We start from the raw sequence: 19,907 nt of genomic DNA, 5'->3' as shown, positions 1-19,907 counted from the left end.
GGGCGGAGGGCCGGACCGCCTGCTGTGCCGTAAGGAAAGAGACTTGTAAATAGACAGTAATTATATTGTGTCATTCTGAAATAAATTAGATTAATGAAACAGACGAGTGCTTCATTCGTAACAATACCAACCACCACATGCAGACCTTTCAAATTGTGCACCATCAGTAATCCAGTGACTGAATGAACTCGATGTTCAAGTCTAAAGCAGCCTTCTTTATCTTTCTGATCGTCTCAGTGCTCTGCATATTGTACATACATTCAGGGGCGTAACGATAGGGTCTTTAAGGAACCCCACGATCTCCTCGTGAAAAAATATAATACCATAGCCTAATGTCAATCTGCACGGAAATAACCAGCGCAATTTTGTAGAATCAGTTAAATTTGCTGGGTTGATTTATTTTTTACATTTTTTGCGTAGAGGAATTGCCATTTGATTGCATCTAGCAGCAGTTTATTGTGTTGAGTGTAACACGACAAAGCTATAAACAAATGCTTGCCGTCTCTCGGAAGACCGTGACACGCTCTTGAAAAAAGACTTGCACCAAATTGTTTAAAAATGCTAACTACGGCAATGAAAACTGATATCAACATAACATTTTAATCGAAACCGACTTTCAACCTATTAGGTCGTGTTACGTACATTTAGTACGTGTTGAAGAGATGTTAAGTACAGAACAAAAATGGCTAACCAGACACCAGTGGGATCCGAACCCACAACCTCCCGATTTCGCGTCGGTTGCTCTACCAATTGAGCTATTACAGAAAAATGACCATAATTTACTAAAATGGCAGTAGAGGATTAATACATTCATCATTTGGTCACAACATCATCAATATTCATAATCATTGGCCAGTTTATGCAACGTTAAAACTATTGCACTATATACGCATGATTTAAAGTGATTTGATAGCATTTGAGGATGTTCTTGTAGAAAGAAACATGTCATTCTTTCTTTAATAATGTGTATTTGTTTACAGGTATAGTGATATATGTGTTATAATTAGTGTTTTAGACAGACTCAAAACCTTCCAAGTTACATTCGTACGTGTACAGTAGACTTAACATACGGTAACAAAGGTCTCAAGTGACGTCACTCAATGTAACATACCGAGCATCTGAAATCTCCTCCATTCGTTGTTGCGGAAGCAAACAAATATTTTGTCACTCTTCCTTCCGCTAAGTACAGGGAAGCTAATATTTCTTACATCACAGTCTCATTTTAGACACAGCAGTTCTCTACTCTGCAAGCCATGTGAAGGTTCATAAGCGTGAAGGTTTCCGCGTTCAATTACTAGAATGGACTACCAAGAGTTGAGATAAGCTTCCATATCACACCCATCTACCAACAAGATCATGTTTGGAGGAGTCATGTTTTAACCTTCAAAGGAACTATTTCTTACGTCATTTGAGGGACCTCTTTCACTCCGGGAGAGATGATAAAATAACAAGTGATCACGCAAATGCTGCTGTAATAGTTACTAAGCAAGAGCATTTTCTTTCTTTGCCAGCTTCCTCATTCTAAAAGCTTTCCGCTTACAATTGTAAGTCCCCGAGTAAATACACAGAAGTTTCTCCACTCTGTCAGCAAAGGAGTATTTCTACGATTTTAAAATGCGATGAACGGATAACACTGACTATATATTACCGAAAAGACTGCTAAACGGAACTAAACATACATTATAGACCGTTACGCCTTACAGCATTCAGTCTGCAAGCCTCTGTGAATTTACTAAAGGTAGCCACAATCCTCTATTTGTAACTAGCATTGTGGCCTTGTTTAGTTCTATCCCGCTTATCTTTAAATCGTTAGAAACTGAGTCTAACCATCGTCGTCTTGGTCTCCCTCTACTCCTTTTATCCTCCATGATAGGGCAGACGCCAAGGTGCAGATTCCCTATGTGTTAATTTCCTAGTCTTTTCTTAAATGATTGCAAAGAAATTGGAAATTTATTGAACATGTTCCTTGGTAAGTTATTCCAATCCCTAACTCCCCTTCCTATAAACGAATATTTGCCCCAATTTGTTCTCTTGAATTCCAATTTTATCTTCATATTGTGATCCTTCCTACTTTCAAGAACACCACTCAAACTTATTCGTCTAGTAATGTCCTTCCAGGATATCTCTCCACTGACAGCTCGAAACATACGTCTTAGTCGAGCAGCTCGTCTCCTTTCTCCTAAGTCTTCCCAGCCCAAACTTTGCAACATTTTTGTAACGCTACTCTTTGACGGAAATCACCCAGAACAAATCAAGCTGCTATTTTTGGATTTTTTCCACTTCTCGAATCAAGTAATCCTGGTGAGGGTCCCATACACTGGAACCATATCTAGTTGGGGTCTTACCAGAGACGTACTGTCCGCACACTTTATCACGATTAATTTGTGTACGGGGTGAGGAGTAAGGAGGGAGCTGTTCCTGTATCGATAGTGCTGCCTGGTGCTGCCAACTGAATGAAAATGTAATCTGAATTGAATCGAGAATATGATCGATCGATATGAAATTTCTAAACCGTTATCATCTTAAGCCAACAACTATGTCACATACACATTATATAACATTATAAAACATATCTCTCGATGCGAATCTTGTTCCTAGTATGAATTCTATACTTTGACTTTGATGTGTAAACAACAACAGTACCAGTACGTAAAGTTTACGCCAGATGTCGCACAACAATGCTTAAGCGATTCATAGTTTGTGTTTCAAAGGTTGCCAGTATGAATCTCGAAGATCGCCGAGGTCGACCGATTCAGCACTAGGATGTAAATGCACCAAGATAAAGTGTGCGGATAGTATATACCCTTTCCTTTACATCCTTACTACAACCCCTAGGTAACATATCCTCCTCCAGTCGCCTCACATGAACCCACCACCGAAGCCGGTTTATGCGAACAGCTTCATCCATCAAGTTCATTCCTAACTTATCCTTTATCTCCTCTTTCCGAATACCATCTTGCCATTGTTCCCATCTGTTTGTACCATCAATCATTCGCGGAAATTTCCTGTATGTTACTTCTTAAACTTATGAATAAGATATCATGAGTCCACCCAGCTTTCACTCCAGTACAGCAAAGTTGGTCTGAAAACAGACCGGTAAACATAGTTTCGTCCGGGAGCTTACATAATACTGTTCATCAAAACACTAAAGAGTAAGACAAGAAATATTTTATTAAAGGACGAGGTTTACAAAGTTTGATATTCATTGTTCCGTACAACAGACCTCTCTGATAATCATTATCCTCGGGAGGAAGGGTCTCTGTGATCGTCGCTGACTTTGAGCCATTGGTTGTGGCCGAGTCTCGCCTGGTATTCTCACAGTCCTCCTGAGAGAGTAGAACGAGATTAATAATATAAAGTTCATGGTTTTACGATCTACTGATTACTTCTTCCGAATTTGGCCAACTGTGGACCGCATATAACTTAAGGCTTGTTGGCCTTTCTTCTCTTCTCTTCCCAGAACCTTTTCATTCTCTCGCTTCGTATTTTTCTCTCCTCCTCAGAGATTATCCGGTTGGGCTTCTTTTTAGGTGGTTTTTCCTCAAAAAATTTTACGGTTTTTGGTAACGCCGAGGTACTGGAATTTTGTCCATCACTACTTCTTTCATGAGCCGCTAAATCTACATATTCCATCTACTGCCATTTCTTAATGGGTGCAGTACTTCTGCATCTGTCTCCAGTCACAGACTCCCCCTGTGGTTGGGGGCGGTAGAATAACACCCAAGATATCCTCTGCCTGTCGTAAAAGGTGACAAAAAGGGGTCCAAGGTCATCTTAACATGAGAGTGTAGGTTGGCGACCACGGGGCTCTTAGCTGAGTCCTGGCTTTTCTTCCACTTACGTGTTCCAGGCTCCTCACTTTCACAAATGCTATCCGACCTTGTTCTTTTCCGGCACCGATGGTATTAACGTGGCTCGGGCAAACTCACGGCTGCCGAGGGCAGGAAAATCACTGAATGAGGTGGGGGAATCATTGGACCTTTTTGACTCTCACACCCCCCCCTCTAAAATTAGACGTGCCCTAACGACCTCAAGGACGTGAGCCCCTCTCTCTATAAATGTATGTAGATTTAGTTTAACCTTGGCGATTATTTTAGATTCGTTTTTTACGGTGCATTTGTTGTATGTTTTATTGAACGATCTATAATTGGGTAAATAAACCCTTTGATGATAAAGAAATCTATCTATTTATTACGTATGGAGGCCTAGGGAGTCTTTCATTTTCACACGCCCTTGGTGGCCCTTCTCTTTCTTTGGATGATACCTTCATTTTTCAAAGTGTCGGCCTCTTCCACTTTCCCCTCTGACTGGTGTTAATAGAGGATGATTGCCCAGTTGCACTTGCTCTTAAAACAATAATCACCACCACCACCACCACCACCACCACCACCACTGACACAGTTCAGAGCAACATGTAGCTTCCACCCAAGTCCCAGTCTCATCCATGGCTGCTGGGGTATGGCTGATACATTCAGAACACTACTCAAGTGTTTGATTGTTGTGAAAGGTGTTGGTTGCTCATAGGATCAGTCTTGTTGCAATACCACTTTCCGGCCCACTGAGAAAAGCAATAGCAAATTATTATGAACTAAGTGCATTTCATAAACGTAATTTCTTTTAAGCCTGCCTGGTTGCCATGATCGTTAAGGTTAGCCGGTTGGAGTCCCGTTGGTCGAAGAACATTCCCCATCAGAATGTTGGCTGGCAGGTAGGAGAGGTGGTGGTGTACAATTTCTAATCACTAGATTGCGTGTCAAACGCCTGGAATCAATTCCAAACCTCTCTACAGTGATCATGTGGAGTGAGGGCATATGACGCTGTTGATCATGAATCCTCCGTCGGATGGAGACGTTAAGCCTTGAGCAGATCCCTTAGTGATATTGCACAGGAGTAGGCTATGTGCCCCCAACGGGTTTCACCACTGTCCCTTCTTACTATAATATCACGTTATTCATTTCATCTCATTAACGCCTCTGATGAGGTTGACGTCAGGAAGGGCATCCTGTAGTAAAACTAGCTACGAAGATTAATCTCACTTCATACCCGACCCCGTAGAGAAACGGGGCAAGGGTTGGACAATGTCAGTCCACGTACATCGGGGTGACAATTTCTCATCTGAATTAAAAATATTTTTTAAAAACATATTAAGCTTTTTGCAGTGACGTTATCTTTGTCTTGACAACTCACCATGCGTATGAATAGGGCTCTCATAGTTCACGGGGGCCAAAAAAAAACACGCTAATGACCATAAGATGCATTAATTCCTGGACATCAGATCCTCCTCTCTGTACAAAGCGGCTTTCCTTTCCACGACCCACCACAACTCGTTTTCAAATGACATCTAATTTGTCAAAACTGAAGTGCGGTGAAACTCACACACAGACGAGAGTAACCTGTCACAGTCACGGCCAGCGTGACAAGTACCCAAGTACTCCTTTCTCAAGGCCAAGGTCACTTTCTCCACAACCTCTGTCCCATTAACAATAAGAACAACACAAGGTGTCAATTGTTGCCCGGCTCCTGAATGGTCAGCGGTTTAGCAGCTCTAGTTCAGAGGCCTGTCGCTAAGATCACGATATCAACAGTGACATTATTCTGGAGCTCCTATAGCTATGATCACGATATCAACTGTCATATTAAACTGGAGCTCATATAGCTATGATCACGATATCAACAGTCATATTAAACTGGAGCTCATATAGCTATGATCACGATATCAACAGTCATATTAAACTGGAGCTCATATAGCTATGATCACGATATCAACAGTCATATTAAACTGGAGCTCATATAGCTATGATCACGATATCAACAGTCATATTAAACTGGAGCTCATATAGCTATGATCACGATATCAACAGTCATATTAAACTGGAGCTCATATAGCTATGATCACGATATCAACAGTCATATTAAACTGGAGCTCATGTAGCTATGATCACGATATCAACAGTCATATTAATCTGGAGCTCCTATAGCTATGATCACGATATCAAAAGTTATGTAAAAATGGAGCTCCTATAGCTATGATCACGATATCAACAGTCACATTAAGCTGGAGCTCATATAGCTATGAACACGATATCAACAGTCACATTAAACTGGAGCTCATATAGCTATGATCACGATATCAACAATCACATTAAACTGGAGCTCATATAGCTATGATCACGATATCAACAATCACATTAAACTGTAGCTCATATAGCTATGATCACGATATCAACAATCACATTAAACTGGAGCTCATATAGCTATGATCACAATATCAACAATCAGATTAAACTGGAGCTCATATAGCTATGATCCCCCTGTGGGTGGGGGCGGTAGAATAACACCCACGGTATCCCCTGCCTGCCGTAAGAGGCGACTAACAGGGGCCCAGGGGCTCTGAACTTTGGAGCGTGGGTTGGCGACCAAGGGGCCCTTAGCTGAGTCTCGACATTGCTTCCACTTACTTGTGCCAGGCTCCTCACTTTCATCTATCCTATCCGACCTCCCTTGGTCAACTCTTGTTCGTTTTCGACCCCGACGCTATTAGGATTGCGAGGGCTAGAGAGTCTTTCATTTTCACGCCCTTCGTGGCCCTTGTCTTTCTTTGGCCGATACCTTCATGTTTCGAAGTGTCGGATCGCTTCCATTTTTTCTCTCTGATTAGTGTTATATAAGTATGGTTCCCTAGTTGTACTTTCTCTTAAAACAATCACCACCACAATCACCACCGCCTATAGCTATGATCAGGATCACGATCAGGATATCAACAGTCAACATCAACTTTGCTGACATTTGCAACTGATGCCAACTTTTATTTCTAATAATTCATCTTCGTTTCTTTTCTGGTGTAGTTTGCAATTCATTACATGGACCTCATTTCACGTGCTCCAAGTCCTGCCTCGTGACCTTTTATTAGAGTCCACGGTTCGCTACTGTACTAGATGACCGGCCTTGTGGTGTTTAATACAAGTCTACACGGATATAGTCTGAGCTGAGCTTTGACATTTCCTGACGCTACTCAACTTCTACAGTCAACCAGTATCCTAGACAGCGCATTTGCATACCCTTTCAACTGGGTTGTTAAATACACTTAATAACGAAAATCCACAGCCTGTTTCCAGTCATTCGACCGCGTCAAGAATGGAATGAATGAAGCCCCCATCTTGCGGCGAGGATAGGAATTATTATTATTATTATTATTATTATTATTATTATTATTATTAATAATAATAATAATAATAATAGATTTTGCATCTCTCTATGTTTATGGTTTCCAGAGATGCCGAGGTACCTAGCAAAACTTATGGTCCAACAGGAGTTTCCCGATGTGCCAGTAGATCTACCGACACGAGGCTGACGTATTTTAACACCTTCAAATACCACCGCACTGAGGCAAGATCGAACCTGCCAAGTTTGAGTCAGAACGCCAGCGCCTCAACCGTCTGAGCCACACAATCCGGCTGCTTGAGATTATTACTACTAATAATAATAATATACTGTACATCATCAGTATAAACTATGTGTTCAGTTTCCGAGGCTCTGCGAATAAACAGAACGCCTCCATAATCTTCATCTAGCTCCGTGGCCTCGTTCAGTTTGTGTATACATCCCTTGTCCAGCCACTCCACGGGGTCGGATATGAAGTGAGATGAAACTTCCTAGCGAATATTTACGACTTAGTCCCACAGGAGTACCCGGCCAACATTCTGAGGTGAAATGGTTTTCGACCAACGGGACTCGAACTGGCTAACCTCGGTGTCAGACCGTATAGACTTGACGCCTTAACGATTATAACCACCAGGCGAGCTGGAGTACTTGGGTCCAACCATGGCTGCCTCAGTCTCCCTCCACTCCTGTTGCCCTTAACAGCTGATTCCATTATTCTCCTAGGTAACCTATCTTCCTCTATTCGCCTCACATGACCCCACCACCGAAGCCTTTTATGCATACAGTTTCATCCATGAAGTTTATTTCTAACTTAGCATTTATCTCCTCATTTCAAGTTCCATCATGGCGTGGTATCTACCTGTTTGTAACCACAATTACTCTGCCTACCTGTATATCTGTCATTTCCAACTTATAAGATACCTATCCTGAGTCCACCCAGCTTTCACTTCAGAACAGAAAAATTGTGAGATAGTTTATTTCGGCAGTTCATTTCTTTCTCGCAGAATATCGTTGATGGCAACTGCGAGTTTACTGTATTAGCTTTCTTACGCTTCGATTCAATTTCCTGTAGTACACAACCATTTCAGCGCGCGTGGTACAATGATTTGCAACAGCAACTTTTGGCTCGGCGAGGAAAGCAACGTACCACACTCACCATTTTTTTAGAATGCCTCTTCAGCGAGACCTGGGCCATGGTGGAGCTACTGACAATCCAACAAGTCTTCGAGCTGATCCAACATATCACCACTACTGCGAGAACACGTCCTAAAGACTTGAAATGTTCCGCCTGGTCCAGCTTTCCATCTCTACCCAATATCCAATCCTCACATTTCTTCCGAACTGACATCACTGTGGTTTTGAAAAATATTATGCCCGGGCGGACCATCAGGTGTTACGAAACCATGGTAAGACTCTTACCATGGTATTGTCATTAACCTGTTGCACCATTGCTAATCCTTGGTTTAGAAACCACGGTTTCCTGACGCTTGTTTTTTCGCTATTATTCTCCGCGGAAGTAATTCAAAGTAGTATTCAAGAGGCGGTGATGTGTCGGACAGTCGCTTGTCTTTAATTTATCTGCACGGCAGTGATATTTTCGACAGTCATGTGTCTTATTTATCCAGATCCCAGTTGTTTACGTTTTGTCGGGAATTGTCAGCTGTCTTTATTTCTAGGACGAATGTTATTTAAATAATTTTACACTTTTATAAAAAGTTCTGCCTGCTGTCATTTCTTGATGGATACAGTAGTTTTGCATCCATCTCTTGGCACAGGCCAGAGTAAAGTGTAGCTTCCACCGAAGTCCCAGTCAACATCCATGGCTGTGACAATATGGAAGCTGCTGGGGTATGGGTAGTGCTGAGTAATGACATTCAGAGCATGACTAGTGCATCTGAGTGTTATAAAATGTGCTGCTCATAGGGTCAGTCGTGCTGCAATGGTACTTTCTGACCCAGTGAGAAAAGCAATGGCAAACTGCCTCACTCCTCATCTTGCCTAGTACGCCTCATTTTGGTGCTACCATTGGTTTTGGGAGTTTCCTTATAACCGCATAATCTTTGGTGGTGCTATCTGAGGATCCAACGAGCTTCTGGGCTGATGACCTAACAGACAGACATAAAAAAGTTTTACATTTTTCTCATTGTCAGCATCATTGTAATCATTTTTATCATATCTTCTATTACAGTCAGTATCAGCCGATATGGAAAAGAAAGGGCGAACGAGAACACCTGTAGTGCATTTGAAACTGAAATGCTCACTGACTTACATTACTTCTCGGCGAAATAGGATTATTTCTATGAGTTGGGAACTTGAGTTCGTTACCTATTATTGTAACAAGGACACCACAGTCTATCTGTTCATCATCATGATATTGTAGATATACGGTGAAAAATCAATTTTAACGATAATATTGGATGCACGAAATGTGAGTTTATATCGCTCACTCATGACCGGTAAACTTTTAAATCGGATCACGACACTTATGATGCACGTATTATCGGCACACTTTATCTTGGTGCATTTGTGTACGGGGGTGAGAAGTAAGGAGGGAGCTGTCCCGGTATCGATAGTGCTGCCTGGTGCTGCCAACTGAATGAAAATAAAATCTGAATTGAATCGAGAATATGATCGATCGTTATGAAGTTTCTAAACCGTTATTATTTTAAGCCAACAACTGTATCACATACACATTATATAACATTTCTCGATGCGAATCTTGTTCCTGGCATGAATTCTACAGTTTGGCTTTGCTGTGTAAACAACAACAGTACTAGTACGTAAAGTGTACGCCAGATGTCGCACAACGATGCTTAAGCGATTCACAGTTTGTGTTTCAAAGGTTGCCAGTACGAATCTCGAAGATTGCCGAGGTCGACCGATTCCGCACTAGGGTGTAAATGCACCAAGATAAAGTGTGCCGATAATAATATACAACTTACTCGCGAGGTTATGTAGCCTACGTAGGCCTTAAAGCCTCGGTTAGCTGCTTAACCGCTTGCCCACATCCGGTTAACTTAACCGCGGTAAAACGTCAAAATTTCAAATCAAGGCTTGATGCAACAGATATTCAACTTAAGCATGGTAAGCTATCCGTTTTACCACGGTTAACTCGTAACCGAAGTTGATGCACCCAGGCATTCGCGCTCCGTATCATTTAAAGCTCCAGAATATAAGACTGTAAGCTTTCAGCGCAGTGTACCATTAAAACTAAGTTGTCGGCATACGCGAGACTGCTTATACATATCCACCCAGCAGATGATCGATGTAAAATATGAAAATCAAAGGGGAAAGATCAGGGTACAGCCTTGACTAACCCCCGTAAATACTTTTAACCAAAAGCTCATTCTACTATCCAGTCTTATTGCAGCATGAATCAGATATAAGGCTTTTTGCGGATGATGTAGTACATAGAGTAATCAATCAGCTTTAAGATTGTGAGCGACTGCAAATGTTATGACACCGATAGTAGACAATGGTATGATGATAAACGGGATGAAGACTAAGGTATGTTTCACCAAGAGGAACAGTCCTCTCACTTTTAATTACTACGTTGATGGGGTCAAAGTTCCTTATGGGGAGCTCTGTAAAGTCTCTGGTAGGATCACAATTATAGTAGGTTCTCGTGTATGGGACCCACACTAGGATTACTTGATACCAGAACTGGAAAAAAACGCAGAGACGATTTGTTCTGGGTGATTTCCGACAAAAGAGTAGCATTACAAAAATGTTGCAAAGTTTGAGCTGGGAAGACTTCGGAAAAAGGAGACGAACTGTTCGACTAAGCGGTATGTTCCGAGCTGTTAGTGGAGAGATGGCGTGGAATGAAATTAGTAGAAGAGTAAATCAGAATGGTGTTTTTAAAAGTAAAGCAGATCGCAATATGAAGATAAGGCTGGAATTCAAGAGGACAAATCAGGGCAAATATTCATTTACAAGAAGAGGAGTTAGGAATTGGAATAATTTACCAAGGGAATGTTCAACAAATTTTGAAATTCTTTAAAATTATTTAAGAAAAGACTAGGTAAACAACTGATAGGGAATCTGCCAGCTGGGCGCTGAACTAAATGCAGGTTCATTAGACCTCTCAGGCAAGCCTGGTCAGACAGGAAAGGGTAGGAAATAGGATAATTCTTATACTTTAAAGTATAGCGTTGCATTACAAACAAATTTAATTTCAATGAACTCTCTTCTCCCCTCCATAGTTTAGCCTTCCTTTTCGAACACCAACATAATTTATTAGCAGCAGTCATTGTGTCGTGTGATGCATAAGCAGTAAGCAAGTTAGAACCAATAATTTGATCATCAATATCGGACAAGTGCTCAACTGTAGGAAGAGCATGACGTTGATTATGAACATGGATACCGGTGAACGAACCCACCCCTAATCCCCCAGTAGTGCTAACGTGCTTTCCCTTGCTTCTCTGGATCTACAAAATATGAGCATAACTATCCACTCCTGTGGTAACATTTTTCAATCACTTGGTGCATACTAAAAATCTTGTCCTGGCAGCCCCTCTGTTATGTTAAACCCCACCTGTTTTCATCCAAGCTGTTCTCCACCAATGATTGCACTCACTTTTTTTAAACAACCGTGAACAACTTGCTTGGCATACTTATGTAATAGTAATAACACCGAGCGAGTTGACCATTTGGTTAGTATCGCGCAACCGGGAGCTTGCATTCTGGAGATAATAGGTTCGAATCCCAACGTCGCACCGACACAGATACGTCTTATGGCGACGATGGGACACAGGAAAGGACTAGGAGTAGGAACGAAGCAGCCGTGACCTTAATTAAGGTACAGCCCCAACATTTGCCTAGTGCGAAAATGGGAAACCACGGAAAACCATCTTCAGGGCTGCCGACAGTGGGATTCGAACCACTATCTCCCGAATACTGGATACTGGCCGCACTTAAGCGACTGCAGCTATCGAGCTCGGTGCTCGGGAAGCGAACCCGGGACCCTCTGGACTGAAGGCCTCGACGTTGTCCATTGAGCCCATACCAGCTAAAACTACTACTTAGAAATATATTATTCTACACCGACACTCCTCTAGAGCCATCAAAAAGGCAAGCTTGTAGTTTTACGTACCGGTAGATGTGATCATAAGTTGGAGACCTCCACAGTCTTTTGTGAAATCCGAACATGACAGCTTATTTCATATTACACATGCTGCATCATTAGTATTAGTTCCAGATGACGTCAAATTAAAATATCTGCATACGGTAGCTGAGGCCATACGATTATTATTATTCTGTAATGTTGGCGTATATATATGTTTAAAGGTGCTCAGGATGAGAGAGCCTTACGGCTAGCGAGGACAAAAAACATGAATGGCTGTCGTGAAGTACCGCACAATATGTTTTAAATGGAACTTGTCCTATGGCTCTCACTTTTGGCGGTGACTGTAGCGCAATAAAATGTCAGCGCACATTCACAGGCGAAGGTTTACAAACAGATCACTGTAACAGGAACTGTATTACACCGTGAATGGATATGATATTGGCACTAGACGCTTGGAGTAATGGGGATCAAAACGGCACTCAGGGTGGAAGTTATGGAGAAAAGATGAAGCCATTCAGGAAGAAGAAACATTTTTTGTTAAACGGCACGGTATGCACCCTTGAGGAAAAATATAATTTGATTTGTACGCCTCGTGTAAATTTGACTCTGGCAGACAGACGAGATCTTTTGCCGTACTACACATAAGAACGATGGAACTACAGTTTATTTCCACATGTGTATAGTTTACATATTTCTCGTTGTGTTACAGCAAGAAACGAGAGTTTTTCGTATTAATAAGCGTGTATTATGCATTTGCTGGAGAGATGTAGTGCTTGCAGTGTACTCTGTCTTGAGGTATGGGCGAGAATAAATTTGTTACTTTCATTTATATGTCTCATCCTTGGCTTTGACAATATGAAAGTGACAGGTACGAGCGATGCTAGTAATGCCATTCCTTATGCAGCTAGTCCTTGATATGAATGGTGTCGGTTGGTGCTTGCATTTCAGTGAGCTTGGCAGACTGATATGTGAGCAACTTCTGGCTCGGTAAGGAAAGCAACAGGAAACTACCTCACTCTTCGTTTCCCTCTTCAGCAACGCCTAGGCTATCTATGACAGCTGTTGGCGGAGCTGTGGAGGATCAAACCAGCCTTCGGGCTGAATACCCAACATACATACAAGCGTGTATTTATCGCCAGATTTAAAAAAATGGAAATGGTTAACACCTGTATTTCATACAGACGATTAAATCTGAATGTTATTGCTTCATGCAGGAACGCGTGACTGTGACAGCTGCCGAAATTAACCTTTCCTTCTTATGAAATTCTGTTTAAAAACAGAAACAAAACATATGACCGTCTGCTTTTGATTAAGAAATGACAATGATCCTGCGGAAATCAAGGTTTCGTTCATATGAAGTTCAGTTCAAAAATGAACTTGCGGTATATTGTAGTATTGATGGTAATAATATTATAAACAGAAAACATTGAGTAAAAATAAAGCAGAATCGTAAGGAGAATTCTATGCACAAAACTCGCAGGTGAACAGTACTCACTGGGAAACAAACAACGCACAGATATTCATGGTGACATTAGAAAATGCAGATGAACATTTTTGGAACGCATCTAAGGAATGAACCCCGATAAATAAATAAAAAAATCTAACTCTATGACAACAATAGTAAAATCAAAATAGGCACTAGGAAATATGGATCAGGGAAACCAAAAATTCACAAATATTAAGTTGACGAAGAGGACAAACTGAAGAAAACACCGGACAAACTTGGAACAGCAAGAAATATGGTCACAATGGAGGGCAAACAACCGGTGCTATGTTTTGCACAGTCCTAGATGGGCTTATTCGTAACTTAAAATAATAAAAATAATTAGATTAATAATTTAATTTAGCTAAGCAATGTAAAGAATAATTTTCTTTCAGGGCATATTTTAACCATGAACAGGTTCACAGCTTACTCGCTGTCGTGTAGCTGTTTGTGTTCTCAGTATTCAAACCTGCATTCGGCTATTCACACAACAGTAACAAATAATAATGTAAGCATTACTGACCGTTGTCTGTTATCCAGATGACGATGTTCACCTCAGCTGGTAAACATTGACTGTTTAGTTCACACGTTACAATCACACGCACGGCGTGGACCTCCTGCCACGCACTTCAAGCACCACACAAACTCCAGTGAGCTTTCGTGTCTTAAATCACAAGATAAACGTACAGTACGCTAAATTCCTTCAACAGATCCAATTGGCGCATACAATTCACCACACTGTCTTCGCAACAACCTTCCAGCACTGCAGACAAACTTCAATTGACGATCACAGGCCAGCGGCATTGGACAGCCAGAACAGCTTGTGTTGTTCCAGCTCCCCGCGGCGGTGAGCGCTATCTGGTCGCGGCTTTCCGAAGTAGCGGTGATCCTGAAGGCCAGCGATGGATACCTCTTTGTACGGCGCTCTGTTGCACTTTCGTTGCGATACCTGCCCGTGGTTTCTCCTGTCAATACCTACATGTCACTCCATTTCCTTAATGCAACTGAACGTCGACCCTTGGGCGCAGAAGCGCGTCGAGGCAGTAGCGGCGCTAAAAAGCTCGGGGCATGATTGAAAATGGGCCCCTTGTTTCCTGATAAGGAAATTTACAAGTTTATTTCGTTGTACAGGGTTGTATATTATTACAATGAACAACAACGATGCAACGATGATAATGGCCACCGTGGCTCAGGCGGCAGCGCGCCGGCCTCTCACCGCTGGGTTTCGTGGTTTTCTCTGTTATATTTCATTCCAGCAACACACTCCAATTTCATTTCATCTGTCACTCATTAATCATTGACCCAGAGGAATGCGACAGGCTTCGGCAGCCGGCACAATTCCCGTCCTCGCCGCTAGATGGGGGCGTTATTCATTCCATTCCTGACCCGTCAAATGACTGGAAACAGGTTGTGGATTTTCATTATTATTATTATTACATACCGGTACTTTAGTTTTGAAATCCGAAGGAATTAAAATAATACACTTATATGGTACGAACACACACACACAAGAAATGCATATTCCAATTATAGTAACCAAAACACGCTGTCCGTCACAATATTAAGAAATATTCTCGTTCCTAGGATCAAATAATTTACAACTCAACCGTCCATCGTAAGCCTATTAAGCTACACCGACTGCCAAGAGTTATAAAGAGGCTGTAAACTTCAGTATTTAGAGTTTAGATAGGGAGGATGTCTTTGTTATCACATCTCCGCAGAGTACTTCAAAATCCGTGTTGATTGTTGTGAGTGGCAGCAAGGGATGGTTATTATTGGAACAGGTTGGGAAACTCACATTCTTTCAGAAATAACTACCGTACCCCTATTGACGAAAGAAGCTCTGCAATACGGCGGCCTAAGATTGGAATAACCCTCTCCCCCTGTAGGTGGGGGCGGTAGAATAACACCCACGGTATCCTCTGCCTGTCGTAAGAGGCGACTAAAAGGAGCCGCAGGGGCTGTGAATTTTGGAGCGTGGGTTGGCGACCACGGGGTCTTTAGCTGAGTACTGGTATTGCTTCCACTTACTGCTACCAGGCTCCTCACTTTCATCTATCCTATCCGACCTCCCTTGGTCAACTCTTGTTCTTTTCCGACCCCGACGGTATTAGAGCACTCGAGGCCCTTCGTGGCCCTTGTCTTTCTTCATTTTTCGAAGTGTCGGATCTCTTCCTTTTTTTCTCTCTCCGATTAGTGTTATATAGAGGATGGTTGCCTAGTTTTACTTCCTCTTTAAACAATAATCACGACCACCACCACGATCACCTGGAATAATAAAAATAATACTCTATTGTGTGCTGTTGCTTTATCAATATGTAAAATGACTCTTTAGCTACTGAATTACTGTCATGGGCCCCTCACAAGCCATCCCCCCCCCCTCCGCCTCACAGGGTCTGCGGGGTCCTTATCGCCGCCACTGCGTCTAGGGGCGGCGACAAATTTTGGCTAATACTGTTTTTTGTTGTCCGCCTCTATTGTGTAGTGGTTAGCGTGATTAGCTGCCAGCCCTCGGAGGCCCGGGTTCGATTCCCAGCTCTGTGACGACATTTGAAAACTGGTACGACGCTGGAACGGAGTCCGCTCAGCCTCGGGAGGTCAACTGAGTAGAGGGGGGTTCGATTCGCTCCTCAGCCATCCTTTGCATGCTTAGAATAATTGAGTTTAGAAGTTATTTCCTTAATGTTTCGTGATGTATTCGTATAATATCTGTCATTCACCGAGCTCGATAGCTGCAGTGGCTTAAGTGCGACCAGTATCCAGTATTCGGGAGATACTGTGTTCGAACTGCACTGTCGGCAGTCCTGAACATGGTTTTCCGTGGTTTCCCATTTTCACGCCAGGAAAATGCTGGGGCTGTACCTTAATTAAGGCCACGGCCACCAGTCCTTTCCTGTCCTATCGTCGCCATAACACCTATCGTGTGTCGGAGCGACGTTAAGTAAATTGTAAAAGCAAATAGTCATTTCCAATCCCTTTCAATGATCGATGTTTGACACGACACGTCTGTCATATTGGGATCGGGGGGTCTCCGCCGAAAAACCTATGACCGAGCGATTTGGCTTCGCAGTTTAGCTATCAGCTTGCATTCGGGATGGTGGGTTCGAACCTCGCTGTCATATAGTCTTCCGTGCTTTCCCATTTTCACACCAGGCTATAGCCCTACCTTACTTAAGGCCTTCTTTCCCAGTTCTAGCCTTGTCCTATCCCATCGTTGCCATAAGCCAGTGCAACGTAAAACAAATGGTTAAAAAATGTTGATGTGAAGCTTTTATCGAAACCCATCAATTTAAATACGAAGGTGGAAGTTCAAAACCAGGATTAATTACATGTTAGGTTTCACTCCCTCATCCCCAACCATCTGTGAAATTCTAAATGACACCCCTATATTTTTATACTTCATTTGTTCTCATATTGCTTTTGTTGATGCCTGTGGGATATTGGCTGGATGCATGATTTCCTGGATTGGTAGGAGAGGTGCTCTAGAATGGCCAGCAAGATCACCAGATCTGAAACAGTTCGACTTCCTCCTATGGCGTCATTTAAAATCAGTTATAAATACTCCACCGCCTGAGAATATTCAAGAACTGAAAAATATAATAACCCGAAAATGTTGCCGGATTTGTCAAGAAACATCCAGAAGAGTTCCGAAAGAGGCTGTACCACTGTCGAGGAAACAACGGGTCGGTGGATGCAGAGTGGCTACGGCTGGTCCGACAGCTCTACACTCCGACCGGCCAACCGAGTAGAGGAAAGATGGCCGCGGCTTCTCCTTCCCGGCCTGACAGACGGGATTGCCATCTAAGAGGCTCGCCTCCTCCTTCAGGGGAGGAATGAAAACGTTTTAGTAGAAGTAGGAAACAATGGAGCACATTTTATATATTTAATGTGGTAAATTGAATTAATTACATGCGGAAATTTCCCAAATTAAACCATGTCTTCATCCAGCTGACTTACCCATTCTTTGTTCAAATTCAGATTCAATTTAAGATGACAGAAAAAAATAAATATGTGAGAATAAATGAATGATCTTTCAATAATAAGTATGAGATACAGGGGTATCATTTGAAATTTCAAAGAGGGTGTGGTTGGGTTGAGGTGATCAACCCTAAAATGCAATTAACCCTGGTTTTAAACTTCTACCTCAATATACAGAGTTATTCAGCTAAGTTGTCCATCTCAAATACTTTCTGATCCGTTAAAAATATATACATTATATTTTTAAATTCTTTAATTGAATTAAGGGGCTCATAAAACACTGTCAAATTCGTCTCCATCATGTACGGTACGTAATTACTTCGTTTCATTATTTATATGCTATAAATATAATCTACGTACCTAAGTTATATTGTCTAGGTTACCTTAGGCACAATTCGGTCACTAACTAGCATGGATCAATTCTCACCTCTATCAACTTATTTCTCCACATTCCCTTAACAATGTTGAATAATTTAGCAATTCTCCCCGGGTGCATCCACTCTCTGTTCAACAACTTTACAACGGTATACAATTGAGTTTCCTTGTCAATTTTCCTCCTCATCCATAAATTTCTGTCTTATTTCCCTTGTCTCTAAACAATCTTTTATAAAGTGTGCCCATCCCATTTCTTTAGAACATAATAAACATGTGTTATCATGTTCTGAAAAGACAATATTAATATTCAGTGGATATGCAGGGACCGAGGATGACTACCGTGGTGAGGTGACCCTCACTTTGGGGTGTCACGTTTCCGGAGTATCGGATGGACCTCATGGTATGTCCAAGGAGTCTCGTGTTTCCTTTTTGTTCGTGTTTTGCTTTTTAAAGTCCCATTTATTAGCATATTTTTTCTAACATTCATCCCAGGCTATTTTTTCTCTGTTCAATTCCTAAATCATTTATGCGTTAAAACTGGTTTATGATTTTTGCTGACACTGCTTTATTTCTGGTGTTTTATTTATTTTTTACGTATAATTAAGCAAAAGGATATCAGCATTTGTATACTGCATGTATCAAAAACAAGAAAGCAATAAAATAAACAATACCCTCTCCTTGATGATCTGTATTTCCGAGATTATGGGAGATGGATATTATCTTATCTTTATGACTTCGTTTCTTTTTAATTGGGACTGTACTAATTTCACCCAATAGAACATGTAAGAATCAAGAGACAAGTTCAGTAGCGTAGCAGGATCGGCCGATGGGGAGGGGTGTAGAGTTACAAAATGACGGTAGAACACAATGAAGGTGCGCGCATTATAAGGACTCTGATACAAGTGAATTATGTTGATATTCAGATTGCAGTACAGAACAAGAACAATACGATCAAGGTCAACAAATTTACAGCGAATGGAATGTTCAGTTTACAATCTAAAATCCAACTTTCGAAGCGTCTTAGAAAATAGATTGAAGAGATCTGTTGGTTCTACAATTGAACACCCACAGCCTGTTTCCAGTCATTCGACCGGGTCAGGGATAGAATGAATGAAGCCCCCATCTAGCGGCGAGGATAGGAATTGTGCCAGCTGCCGAAGCCTTCCGCACTCCTCTGGGCAATGATTAATGAATGACAGATGAAATAAAATGATATTGGAGAGTGTGGCTGGAATGAAAGATGAGTACCCGGAGAAAAACCTGCCCCGCCTCCGTTTTGTCCAGCACAAATCTCACATTGAGTGACCGGGATTTGAACCACGGAACCCAGCGGTGAGATGCCACGGAGTCTCTCATGCCTCTGAATGTTTTAGTTTATTGTCAGATTCTGTGTATTTTACTTTTTGTATAATTTTCATGGGGAGGGGGGTATAACCCACAGTAACTCCCCTCTGGCTACGTCCCTAGATGAGTTCATTTTCCAAGTCCGACGGCTAATTTGGGAGATAGTAAAGGGTTTCATTTGTGCAGGCATTAAACAGAAAGGGATGCACCCCTCGCTGTCATCTCGAGCACATGCTGCGTGACTCACGCCTTACTGATGAACACACTCACATACCTCCCTTTTATCTTCAGTGGGCCCCGAAAAACTGCATTCGGAGTTACAAAACTTTTGTTTCTTTGACGTTGAATCGGAAAGAGACGAGATAACACAGTGAAGTTGTAATACTTCCAGTTCTTTATTGTCCTTCTCACGAGTACACAGTACATGAAATGAAATCAACAACTTCCAAATCCAAAGTATGGCATGACCATTGGAAAAAATGAATGCAAAACTTCACG

The 19,907-nt window shown here is 41.9% G+C and overlaps 1 protein-coding gene across 2 annotated transcripts in view; it reads right to left on the bottom strand.

Moving 5' to 3' along the window:
- The window catches only part of conu (Rho GTPase-activating protein conundrum), a 434,374-nt gene extending 419,751 nt beyond the window's left edge, over window positions 1-14,623 (bottom strand). For both annotated transcript variants that reach the window (XM_067153082.2, XM_067153083.2), the window contains exon 1: window positions 14,236-14,623. The gene's annotated coding sequence lies outside the window, so the exon portion shown is untranslated. The remainder of the gene's footprint in view (window positions 1-14,235) is intronic.
- Window positions 14,624-19,907: the final 5,284 nt, after the last annotated feature.

The sequence above is a fragment of the Anabrus simplex genome, chromosome 8 (genome assembly GCF_040414725.1).
Source record: "Anabrus simplex isolate iqAnaSimp1 chromosome 8, ASM4041472v1, whole genome shotgun sequence".
Taxonomy (NCBI): domain Eukaryota; kingdom Metazoa; phylum Arthropoda; class Insecta; order Orthoptera; family Tettigoniidae; genus Anabrus; species Anabrus simplex.
Note: the sequence above shows the minus strand (reverse complement) of the source record. Positions and strands in the feature narration are given on the sequence as shown.